The following is a 13,148-nucleotide window of genomic DNA, read 5'->3' as shown; positions in this document are numbered from 1 at the left end:
GCAACTCCTTATATATTCTATACATGCCCTTATCTATAGGACCCCTTGATGTGTGCATCTCCTAGAATAGGGAGCCCTCTACCTCATACGCCCATAGGCTCTTAGTTATATGACTTGTGTCCTTACCATATCCAAACCATAATGATATCAATTGCAAAGCCATAAACATAGCCATATCCAAACGATCGATATTATAACAATTTCCATCTTAACCATACCATAACTGTCGGCATAATGAAAAACATAATCACATCAGAACCATGGAAAAACATTAACATGACCATATCCCAATCATAAACACATAGTGTCCAAAACTTTAAACATAGTAATATCCTAAATCATTGATACTATAACCATGTCCACCTTCACCATTAGTCTCTACAAAAAAGAAGCAAAAACTTGCATCCAAAATCAAAACGGTAGCCATGATTAGCACCACAAGCATAACCTTAATCTTAATTGAAATGTAGTTATAGTATTCTCACCTAAATGCATACTTACAATACATTCAAATAAAGATGGATACTCACAAACTCATATTCAAATGTCTCATAGCTTCCACCCCCAAGGTGTCATATTCTAGCAAAATCAAGGCACTACTAAAATTTGTCTAGAGACTCTCTGGCTTTATGATCGATTCTCATCCACTCCTTTGCCACAAACGGGACATTATGAATTTTTTGTCATGCCATTTGGTCTAACAAATGCACCAACCACATTCACACGCATGATTATCATAGTTGTCATTGACCATCAAGATTTTGTTGTTGTATTCTTTGACAATATTCTTGTATTCGATAAATCGGAACAAGAGCATAAAGAGCACTAACACGTGTATTTGATCTGCTTGCACACAACCACTTGTGTCCGAATCCTGAAAAGAGTTCATTTTTCCAATCTGAGATTGATTATTTGGGACACATTGTATCGGGCAAGGGAATACATGTAGACCCCAAGAAAATTGAAGCCATTTAGTCATGGCCTAGACCCAAAAAATGTCATGAACTCCGTTCTTTTATTGGTCTATGCATTTATTACAAGAAGTTTGTATGTAACTTTGCGTATAAATCTCATTACCTCACTCTCCTGTTAAAGAAGAATTCTCCTTACATATGGTCTGACTTGCAAGAAAGTTCCTTTAGTGCACTCAAGAATGCTTTGATCAATACACATGTACTACAACTACCTTATTTTGATAGACCATTCTTAGTCGTAGTCACTGACGCTAGTGGAAAAGGTATTGGTGCAATTCTTATGCAAGATAACCATCCACTTGCTTTTGAAGTCATAAATTCAAATCCTTCTCAATCAAAGTTCAATACCTATGATAAAGATTTGATTGTTTTCGTATGCTTTAAAAATTTGGAAACATTACTTAATGGGTGCTGATTTAATCATCAAAACTGATCAACAAAGTATCAAGTACTTACCGTCTCAACCCTTAATAGAAAATAGATATATTAAGTGGATTGCCTTCATTCAAAGTTTTCAACCCAACATTCAATACTAACCTGGTAAGGAAAATGTCGTAGCTGATGCTTTGAGTCAAAGACCCTCTCTTAATAATCTATCAACCATTACGGGTTTGATTCGATGCCTGACACTTATGCACAATATGATGATTTCAAAACCACATGGTTGCATATGTTTAACAATTTTGTGTACGTATCTTTGGAATAAACTATTCAAGAAAACTTTCTTTATTTCAAAAAAAAATTGTGTGTAACTAAACCTTTTCGTACATTGATCATTGAAGAATTGCACAAACCACCCTATGTTGGATATAGAGGATTTGCTGCTACTTTTCAAAACTTATGTTGTGATTTTTGTTGGCCTACAATGATGTTAAATAGTATGTTTCAACTTGTTTGATTTGTCAAAAGATCAAAGCAGCAACAAGTAAGAAATTGGGACTTTTACACCCTCTCCCTATTTCTGAAAAACCTTGGGAACATATTTCAATGGATTTTGTTACTGGTTTTCCACTCACTGTTCATAAGCATGATATGATATGGACTATTATTGATCGTTTTTCTAAACAAGCATACTTCATTCCTTGTAAGAAAACACTCACAACACATCAAGCTGCACTTATGTCTCTTAAAGCTGTCTTTCCACATCATGGTTTGTCTAAAGTCATAATATCTGATTGAGATTCCAAATTTTGTAGTGCTTTTTGGACTACTGTTTTTAAAAATCTTGAAACTACACTTGATTTTATGTCTGCATTTCATCCTGAGTATAGTGGTCAAATTGAAGTCACTAATTGCACTATCATTGACTTGCTAAGAGCTTATGTTTCTTCTCAACCCAAGAAATGGGATGATTACAAGCATATTCTACAATTTGCATATAACAACACCACTCACACTGCCACAGCTAAATATCCATTTGAAATTGTGTACGGTCACTCTCTTCCTAATTCTGCTTCACGTCTTTCTAATGTTGTGACTGTCGCTGATAATTTTTATGATGTTTATGCAAGTGTGAATTCTGCCATTAAACACTCACATAAACTTTACACTAAGCATGCTAACAAGCACCGCAAGGCACACCAATTTAAGGAAGAGGATTATGTTATGCTTTGCATTGAAAAATGAAGGATCAAATTTGTTGTGTAAGGACACGGGTCCTATGGGCAAGGCCACCGGTACGATCGGACAACGTGTATGCTAGGGGGAGGCTATAAGATAACATGCTTAGGTGGAGACTAACACACGACATTATTCTCCTCCTTTTAGTGGTATCCAAACTATTTTGGAAAAGAAAAAAAGCGGGTTGCATGTGCATGTGGCACACATCTCCTCTCCCACGATCTGCAAGCAACAAGCGGGGAAGGGTCCTCCACAATGCAGCAAAAGAGAAGACAATGACAACTCTATGCACAACACGGGAGGACAGACAGCGAGCAATAATCGCCCTCCATAGCGAACGACCAAGGCAAACTCGACCGACAACTCTATGACATCAAGGCTCTGTTGGCACCGTTGGCTGTGCACGTAGGAAGGCCCTCTAAACCCTTGCATGAAGGAGGGTTGGACCCACCCCATGAGGGTAAGAGGCCAACACCCTACCATCCAAGCTGTTGAAACTTGTTATATAGAACAACGAAAGATAGCATACTTGTGTTGACAAAGAAAGCTAGAAGGAAAGGAAAGTTACAACTTCAAGGTAGTTTCACCTTTCCTTTTCACTCCTAAGAGAAAGGCAAGTTTTCTTCTAAAATTCTTTTTTCTTTAAGAAATAAGCTTCACAAGTGAACAAAAGCCTTCACAAAAACGACGATTTTTTTGTGAAGAATCAACAAAGGTGTTTTTACGAAGAACAAGACGTAAAGCGCTATAAATTTCGCAAGGCGAGGAAAAAATACAACGCAAAAGTCGTCGAACATAAAAAACACAATGACTTCAAGCTTTACAAGGTACAAGTTGACGTTTTTTTTCTCGTGCCACATTAGTGTGTGTTTACCATGGACGGCGAGAATATCCCACAAACACACACTTTTGATATAGAGCACGCACATCAAAATCCGGCAACCACTGGCGTTGTTGACATTAATATGCATGACGATGATTATCTAGGAGATCAAGGTCTTGTAGATATGGCTGCTTTCAAGACTTTGGAAAATCACCAAAGCGTACTTGAACGCAATCTCTCTGCATTAAATGCAAATGTTACAAACCTGAATGAGATACTTATGAAATTTATGAATTCACAAATGGCTCAAGGAGCCCAAGCTAACACGATTCAAGGAACCCAAGCTCGCACGACTCAAGGAGTCCATGAGGAAGTGCTTCAAAAGATGCAGAAGGTAGCAATGCATTACTTAAGAATATCACCATTCTTGAGTTTCATGGTGAAGAACGTGATCACAACAAGGATGCGGTCAATACGTTCTTACATAAATGGAGTGATATTCATAGATTGGGACACACCCCAGATATTAAGACAACTATGTAAAAAAGTCTATCTCTTAAAGGCAAGGCATATAAGTGGTGGATGACATTTCCAATAGATGCACGTCCTCAGATGAATTCCAAAGATACAAGGTTTCAATAGGAGTCTTGACAAAGACTATCGTCTTTGTTGTCAAGACCCAACATCCAAAAACTTTGGAAAAAGCCATCGCTCATGCCCAAACGTATGATGATGACCAAGAGAGGAAGGTAAATGTTCCCTACTTTTTCTAAGAGAAATTCGGCTAAGAGCCAATTGCGAGGTAGATCTCCCATATGTTCCAAGAGCAACAAGTGACAATCTACCTCTATGCGCCCTCAAGAGGTTAAGAAAACTAAGCAATTACGAGATACTCCATGTGGGTCTCTAAGCACCGCCGATTTTGAGCGTACAAAGAAACACAATTTTTGTTTCAAATGTCTTTCGGACCAGCATAACAAGAAGGACTGTCCTTTTTGCAAAGCAAAGAAAAGGCCATGCACACGGTGCAACACCTCACATTAGATCATCTCCTAAATATTATAATCTAGAGGTTCTTCATATGGAAGAAAAGCACAAGTCTTGTGTGCCTGCTTCAATGTCGCATCCCACCTTTGGCCCCCATGAGTTGATTTGCATGCATGGCACTATTAACGGACAACGTGTTCGTATTTTAGTGGATGATGGTGCAACTCATAACTACCTAAACTATAAGCTAGTCAAGAAATTGAAGCTTACACAAACTCCTTGCTCCCACAAGTATGTGGTAGAGCAGATGTTTGGAAATGATAAAGAAGTATGAGACACGGTAGTTCAAGGGGTTGAGCTTATTGTTCAAGATCATACAATGACCCTCGACTTTCTAGTTATGAACATGGACTGTGCTGATGTAGTTTTAGGACGGGAATGGCTACATGGTTTAGGAAACTAATTGCATACTAGTTACGAACACAACTCCTTATCCTTTATGGCCAATGCTAAACATGTGCTTTTGCTTGGTGAGAAAAATATACCATATGCACCTCTTATATGTACAACTGATCTTTTTATTTTAAACAAAGCAAATTTAAAAGATGAAGTCTTTTTGTGTTACTACTTGTTTCCAAGTCTTGTGAATTCTCAACAGCAAAGTGATGTGGATTCTAGTTATGGTATGCAAAGCGCAATGAATTTTAATGAAAAGCAAAGTGCTAACAATTCTAAAGAGCAAAGTTCTCTCAATTCTAATTATATTGAGCGACTTGCAACTGTTGTAAAACAAACAATTAAGGGATTACAAGATTCTCCATCCCATTATAACTCTAGTTTACTTTCTCCTTTTGCATGGCAAAAGTGGACTCACTTACTCATGGAGTATAGTGATTTACCACCGGGTTTTGTTAGGAGATGGAGCTAGGGTGGATGGAGTTGGAGAGCCATGGTGAGGTGAGGAGGCGTTTCCCACGGGACGACACCAAAAACTGAACGAGGGCTTGAACCCAACAGGTTTACCCCCTACACGTGATGTGCAGCATGGCATAGATGTCCTATCGGGCACTAAATCAATGAGTAAACCACTTTATTGTATGAGTGCTAGTGAGGCCAAGGAGGTCGAGTGTCAGTTGGCTGACTACCTCACCCGTGGTTTCATCAGACCTAGCACTTTGCCTTGGGCATTGCCAATTCTATTGGTAAAAAAGAAAGATGGTACTATGTGTATGTGTGTAGATTATTGCGGATTAAATGCCATAATCATCAAGAACAAGTATCCTCTACCTCAAGTAGATGAGTTGTTTGATCAACTCCATGAAGCAAGATACTATACAAAGATAGATCTTCATTCACGATACCACTAGGTACGTATCCTTTTGAAAGATGTCTCTAAGACTGCCTTTAGAACAGGGTTCGAGTATTCTGAATTTTTGGTTATGCCTTTTGGTTTAACCAATGCTCCAGCTATATTTATGAAACTCATGGATAGTGTCTTACGTCCCTATCTTGGAAAATTTATCGTGGTTTTCCTTGATGATATTCTCATTTACAGTAAGACGATCAAACAGCTACAAACTCACGCCCTGTATGCTGAACGAAGCAAGTGTGATTTCTTTAAAACACAGATACATTATCTTGGTCATATGATCTCTTATTATGGCATCAAGATGGACACCAATAAGGTCTCTGGCATTCTTCAATGGCCACATCCCAACACAGTTGAGGAGCTTTAGGCATGGCTAGATTTTATTGACAATATATCCGTGGTTATGCCAAAATCATTGTTCTTATGAGGGATCAAATTAAAGCAAAATGTGAGATCTTTTCTTGGGAAGAAGCCCAACAACGCAATTTTGAACAGCTCAAGGTAGCTGTAGCCACTTCTCCCATCCTAGCAATTGTTGACCCACTTAATCCGTTTGTGGGATTGATGCTAGTGATAAAGCAATTGGTGTGGTACTTCTCCAAGAGAGAAGACCTATAGCCTTTGAAAGTAAAAAGTTGGATAGATCTCAATAGAATTACTATGTCTATGAGAGAGAGCTCTATGCCATAGTTAACGCTTTACTAAAGTGGCGACAGTATTTATATGGTGTCGAGTTTGAAGTGGTTGTTTGAAGTGGTTTTTGACCATGAGAGTGTAAAATGGTTTACTACTCAAACGGACTTGAAGGGTCGTAAAGCTAGATGGACGGAGATCCTTCAAGATTATGATTGTAAGCTACGATGTCACAAGGGGCGATATAATGTAGTAGCGGATGCACTAAGCCTGATGCCTCGGATTAATTCACTTGCTTCACGAAAATAAGAGTGAATTTTTGGAGTCATTACATGGCAAGTGTGCACAAGATCAATCATATGCTAAAGTGTGGAGTGTAGTTTTAAGAAGGGATCCCTCACACTCACATGTCTCTGCATGACCAGATCAACATGTTTCTGCACGCACAGATAAAAACTCCCAACTTACAGAGCTCCACCCCTACTCAGGACGAGCTTAAGCAATGGAAGAAATTTTCCATTGATGATGATTATTTACTCCACAAGGGTTGAGTATGTGTGCCAAAGGACTCAAACACTAGGCGCCAAATATTATTTGACTGCCACGATAGTCCAAGTGTTGGTCATCCAGGTATTCGTAAGACTTATGCCTTAATTTGACGGCAATTTTATTGGCCAAGTTTATATCATGATGTTTAAGAGTACATACTAAACTCCCAACAGTGCCAAGTTAATAAGGAAGAGCGCCTCAAGATAGGTGGCCTTTTACATCCTTCAAAGATTCCACAAGGTAAGTGGTAGAGTATCTCTATGGATTTTGTAGTAGGACTACCTAATACAAATCATGGCCATGATGCCATATGGGTAATTGTAGACCATCTAATAAAGATGTGTTGATTCATTCCCACTAAGACTACGGTTAAGACATCAAAATTAGCATGCTATCAATTGATAGAGCATATATATAGACTCTATGGTCTTCCAGCTAGTATCATTAATGACAGAGATAGAAAGTTTGATAATCACTTTTGGAGAGCTGTGTTCCAAAAGTTGGAAACTACATTTAATCTTAGTATGGCTGATCATCCACAAACAGATGGTCAAACCGAAAGGGTTAATCAAGTGCTAGAGGATATGCTACGAGATTACATTAGCAAGAAGCAAACCAATTGGGAAGACTGCTTGCCTATATTGGAATTTGATTATAATAGTTCAAAGCATGTGACTACAGGGTTTAGTCCATTTATGCTTTTATATGGTTTTCAACCTAGATCACCCATTATGGTGGGGTTGGCTACAAAGAAGATACAAAAAGTGAAATATTTTCTCCAAGACCATTTTGATATGCTTCGAGTTGCTTGGGAGAATGTTAAGCAAGCTTAAGATCAATATAAGAAGTACATAGATGAGCATCACCATCTTGCTACTTTCCAAGAAGGAGACAATATTTTTCTCAAGGTTTCGGAGCATTCAGAAAGTCTGAAGACGGGAAAAGCTGCTAAACTTTCACCATGTTATTGTGGATCAGTTACTGTTCTCAAATGTATAGGTCAAGTGGTATATAAGTTATCTCTTCCTGAGCACTCACAAGTTCATCCTTTTTTTCATGTTAGCCATTTATGAAAATAGCTAGGATAGAATGATAACGTCATTGACACAGGTGTGTTAGTTGACATTATAGAGCCGCCAAGCATCCCTCATGAACCCGAAAAGATTTTGGATTCTCATGAGCTTCGCACTAGACATCATGTCAGTTGACATGTGTTGGCAAAATGGCTAGATAGACCTAAAGAAGGTTCTACATGGTAGAATGTCTCCGCACTTAAGAAACGTTTTCCTACGTTTTTTTTCGAGGACGAAAACCATTCTCCAAGGGGAGGTAATGTAAGGACACGGGTCCTACGGGCAAGGCCACATCAGCACGACCGGACAGTGTGTATGCTAGGGGAAGGCTATAAGATAGCATGGTTGGGTGGAGACTAATACACGACATTACTCTCCTCCTTTCATGTTGATACTAATGTTTTTGTTAAGCTTAGTCCTCGTTTTTATGGTCCATTTAAAATTAAGCTATGATAAATGATGTTTCATTTCGTGTAGGCTTACCTTCACATTGACACATTCACAATGCATTCCACATTTGTCTTTTAAGACCTTTCACAGGACCCCTACCTACACATCACATTTATGAGGATCCACCTTCACTTGTGGACCAAGAAGAACAACTCATCCCTGCTCAAATAGTTGATCACGAGACCACCACCACACACACAAGCATGGTTTATAACCGCTATCTTGTGACTTTCAAAGGCCACCCAGAGAGGATGCCAAATGGATACCTGAAAAGTTTTTTAGCAACTTCACAGACCTTCTCCACACTTTTCCTCACTCACGGTCCAATTGTTTCTCTATTCATCAATTGAGGAAAATTCCTATCCTTGGTGGGAGGGATGTTTCGAGACTGGGCACCCTCCTGTTGTATGTGGTTAATTGCAATTGGGATAGCTAGCTTAATGGTTAATTATGTGTTGTCTATTTAATTTTACTAATAGTGAGTTGATAATGATATGTAGATTTAAATTTTGGGAGTTGAAAAGGAGGCGCTGGCAAATAATAATCCTCTCAACCATTTTACCCTTGCACATTATTTTAGACTTTTTATTCAATAAGCCACTATGGCGGCTTGTAAATAGCTCTAGTGACAACTCACCCTTATTGGACATGCAATAAGTGATGTGCTCCACTCAAATACTAAAGTGGACTAGATGTAAAAGACGGGCCTCCAATTTTGGCACCCAAAACTCATCTTATCCCAATACCACAATTTGTAAAAGGAAAAAGATTTTAATTACTTTAGGCTAAAACATTGCGAGGTGGAATGGAAATTGGAAATTGAAAACTATAGAAATTGGAAGGTTGAACGTGGATTGGGAAAGTAGGTCAAGGTTGATAACAACAAATTTTTAAAGCCTCATGACGTTGGAAAGCAAAAAGAATTTAAGATTTTGCCAAATTCTACCCACAACTTGAAAAGACCAAATCTTTTTAAAAAGCTCTAAATTAGAAGCCCTAAAAAAGAAAGCACTCCAACCAAAAGAAACACGACTTACTTCTAGTAGGTACCCAGATTTGATCATCTCCATCATAGTAGCCCTGGAATTTTAATAGCCATTTAGGTACCCAACGCGATATGTTTGGTGGGCGATTTCCTATGAGGATTCTTTTTTGAATGAAATGGAGCCCGTACTGTACAAATCGAGCACTCTTTGTTGTTTCAAGATAAATTTCACAACTTGTTGTGTTGTGTCAATTATTTTGGCGAACCATGTGGTTTCTTCACTAGTGTACCAACCCTTCAACACCAAGTTTAAGTTGTGCAAATTACAACCATTGGTGAAAATGTGTGGAAAACACTTCTTTATTGATTTGCTAGCATTTTTACAGTTCTTTGCATTGTTCATGACCACTTGAATGACATGTTTAGCTCCGATTTCTTTAATAACATTAATCAAGACCTCAAAAATGTATTTACCACTTTTTAATTGCATGGAAATTGTCAATTGCCTTTGCTTGACATTTCCTCTTTCTACGCAAGCTGTTCTGCAAGGTTAGCTAGTGTCACCACAGGATCAACAAAGTTTATATTTGGCTATGACTGCATCCATAACAGAGCTATGTATCCGTTGTCTCTTGCCACCCTTTTTGGCTAGCTCTTTTTTCAAACGCTTTGCAATTGCAGGTGCTTGAGGATGTTCACATTTCTTACAATTCTTTTTAATGCTATCCAAAAAATGGTCCCTAATACGTGGTGCATCGCCTGATTTTTTTGTGAAGCAAAATTTACATTGCCACTCCATATATTGACCGCAAATGTTGTGAGCATAATCCCACTCTTTTCAGGGGATTTTTTATTATTTGCCTTCTTCAAACCACTTGTGCTGATATTTTGCTCCATTGCTTTCAATTTAAAATTGAAGGCATAAGAACTAGATGTTCAGTTTTAAAAACATTTTTCTTCTTTTCAATATATAGTAGAAAACCAATCACTAAGAAAGTAATCAAGTCTGTACAATATGAGATTTGCAATGCACTCTAGTCAATCCACATATCAATCACATATCAGTGAGAGAAAACATATACATTGCAATGCACTCTCTACATGGCATTATAAATACAACAATGCTATGAATTTCTCAATGTAATTATTATTATGATGATTATTTAAACATCTTCTTCGATTTGCAAACAATAAGGCACATCTATTTTCAAATGCTACAAAGAATAATCAACTTGTACAATGAAACGATGTCAATTATTTATAAAATACACGCAAAAGCAATAATATCTATGATTGGTCATGTCATGCACTAACAACCTTTTGATTGACTAGAGTGCATTGCAAATCTCATATTGTACAGACTTGATTACTTTCTTAGTGATTGGTTTTCTACTATATATTGAAAAGAAGAAAAATGTTTTTAAAACTGAACATCTAGTTCTTATGCCTTCAATTTTAAATTGAAAGCAATGGAGCAAAATATCAGCACAAGTGGTTTGAAGAAGGCAAATAATAAAAAATCCCCTGAAAAGAGTGGGATTATGCTCACAACATTTGCGGTCAATATATGGAGTGGCAATGTAAATTTTGCTTCACAAAAAAATCAGGCGATGCACCACGTATTAGGGACCATTTTTTGGATAGCATTAAAAAGAATTGTAAGAAATGTGAACATCCTCAAGCACCTGCAATTGCAAAGCGTTTGAAAAAAGAGCTAGCCAAAAAGGGTGGCAAGAGACAACGGATACATAGCTCTGTTATGGATGCAGTCATAGCCAAATATAAACTTTGTTGATCCTGTGGTGACACTAGCTAACCTTGCAGAACAGCTTGCGTAGAAAGAGGAAATGTCAAGCAAAGGCAATTGACAATTTCCATGCAATTAAAAAGTGGTAAATACATTTTTGAGGTCTTGATTAATGTTATTAAAGAAATCGGAGCTAAACATGTCATTCAAGTGGTCATGAACAATGCAAAGAACTGTAAAAATGCTAGCAAATCAATAAAAAAGTGTTTTCCACACATTTTCACCAATGGTTGTAATTTGCACAACTTAAACTTGGTGTTGAAGGGTTGGTACACTAGTGAAGAAACCACATGGTTCGCCAAAATAATTGACACAACACAACAAGTTGTGAAATTTATCTTGAAACAACAAAGAGTGCTCGATTTGTACAGAACGGACATGTGAGCGATGTTGAAACTTCCTGCTGAAACTCGGTTTTGCACGCATTTTTATACATTGGAATCACTTCTCCACAATAAGTGCGCTGTGATTGACACTTTCAATTGCATGACCTTTGACGAATCGCAGCTTGAGCAGAAAGAAAAAGTGAAAGAGAAAATTACATGTCTACGTGGCTCCATAAACAAGGCTGCTTGGTGGAGGAGTGTAATGGATGCATACCATGTAATGATGCCCGTTATGTTTGTGATTTGTAACCTTGACCAGAAGGCGCCAAATATGAGCAAAGTGTGGATGCCGTGATGGTCAGTCTAACAAAGTCTTGAAAATCTTGAGGAGCTAAAAGAGTCTATAGTAGAGAAGGAGTGGCGACTACCCTTTTTTGTCAAACAACAAAGAATTTTGGCCAAGTATTTTCATGCAAGATGAAAGAGAACTCATAGTCCACTCCATAGTGTGGCTTACATGCTCGATCCGGAGTATTGGAATTTATATATGATGTCCAATACAGAGGTGATCAGTGATTTCTATCACATGGTCACCACGTTCTACTATAATGTTCAGTACTGAATTGATTGTATCAAATAAATGAGTGTATTTAAACTAAAATAAGGTCCTTTTGCAAATGATTTTGTACAGTCAATGGCAAAAGAGCAACCTGCATGGAAGTGGTGGATGATGAATGGTGGAGAGCATTACTCAACCTTACGTCCCCTTGCAATGAAAGTACTAGCGTAATGTGCAACAAACTTAAGTTCGAAGAGAAACTGGAGTATGTACAAGTATGTTCATAGCACTATTTGCAATAGATTATTAGCAGACATAGTAGAAAAATTAGTGTATATGTTTTGCAACGAAAAGCTATTGCATCACATCGAAAGTGCTGGCTATGAGGAGGAAACGCCAGTTTGGTTATATGATTGTCAAAACAAAGACAAAGAAGAGTTCAATGTTGGTGTATCTCAATCCATTATAGACAAAATAGAAGAGAATCTACTAATAGATGTGGAAGTTGAATTACAAGAAGACCCACAACACTCAGACTCAAAACCAGATAACAACTTCACAGATTTAATATAGCTTGAGAGCAGAATGAAGTTTGTGTCAAAAACCATTATGAAAGAGCTTGTATTCAACGCATTTTGATCATATACAATGCTTCATAGTAGCGATTATACATAATCTGTCGATCTCAATTTACCACTATGTTTGTGGTCCCAAGGTGAGGTCTTCCCATAGATTCCCAACAATTTTTAGTTACAATGTTGACCCGGCACCACCATCAAGGATTCCCTTCACATTTAATTCTTTAGTAGTGATTGGTAGGGTCGCATTATCACCTTCAAAGTATTGTCCCAAGTTTTTAACATGTATCTTGATAATAGAGTTCTCATCTAGGTTGGGTTGTGGATCCAAGTGTTCCTCCTCTACTGGAACTTCATTATTGTGGATCTAAGTGTTCCTCCTCTACTGGAACTTCATTAGCCCTATCCATCTGTG

The sequence above is a fragment of the Adiantum capillus-veneris genome, chromosome 17 (genome assembly GCF_014529385.1).
Source record: "Adiantum capillus-veneris isolate H3 chromosome 17, ASM1452938v2, whole genome shotgun sequence".
NCBI classification, from domain to species: Eukaryota; Viridiplantae; Streptophyta; class Polypodiopsida; order Polypodiales; family Pteridaceae; genus Adiantum; species Adiantum capillus-veneris.
Note: the sequence above shows the minus strand (reverse complement) of the source record.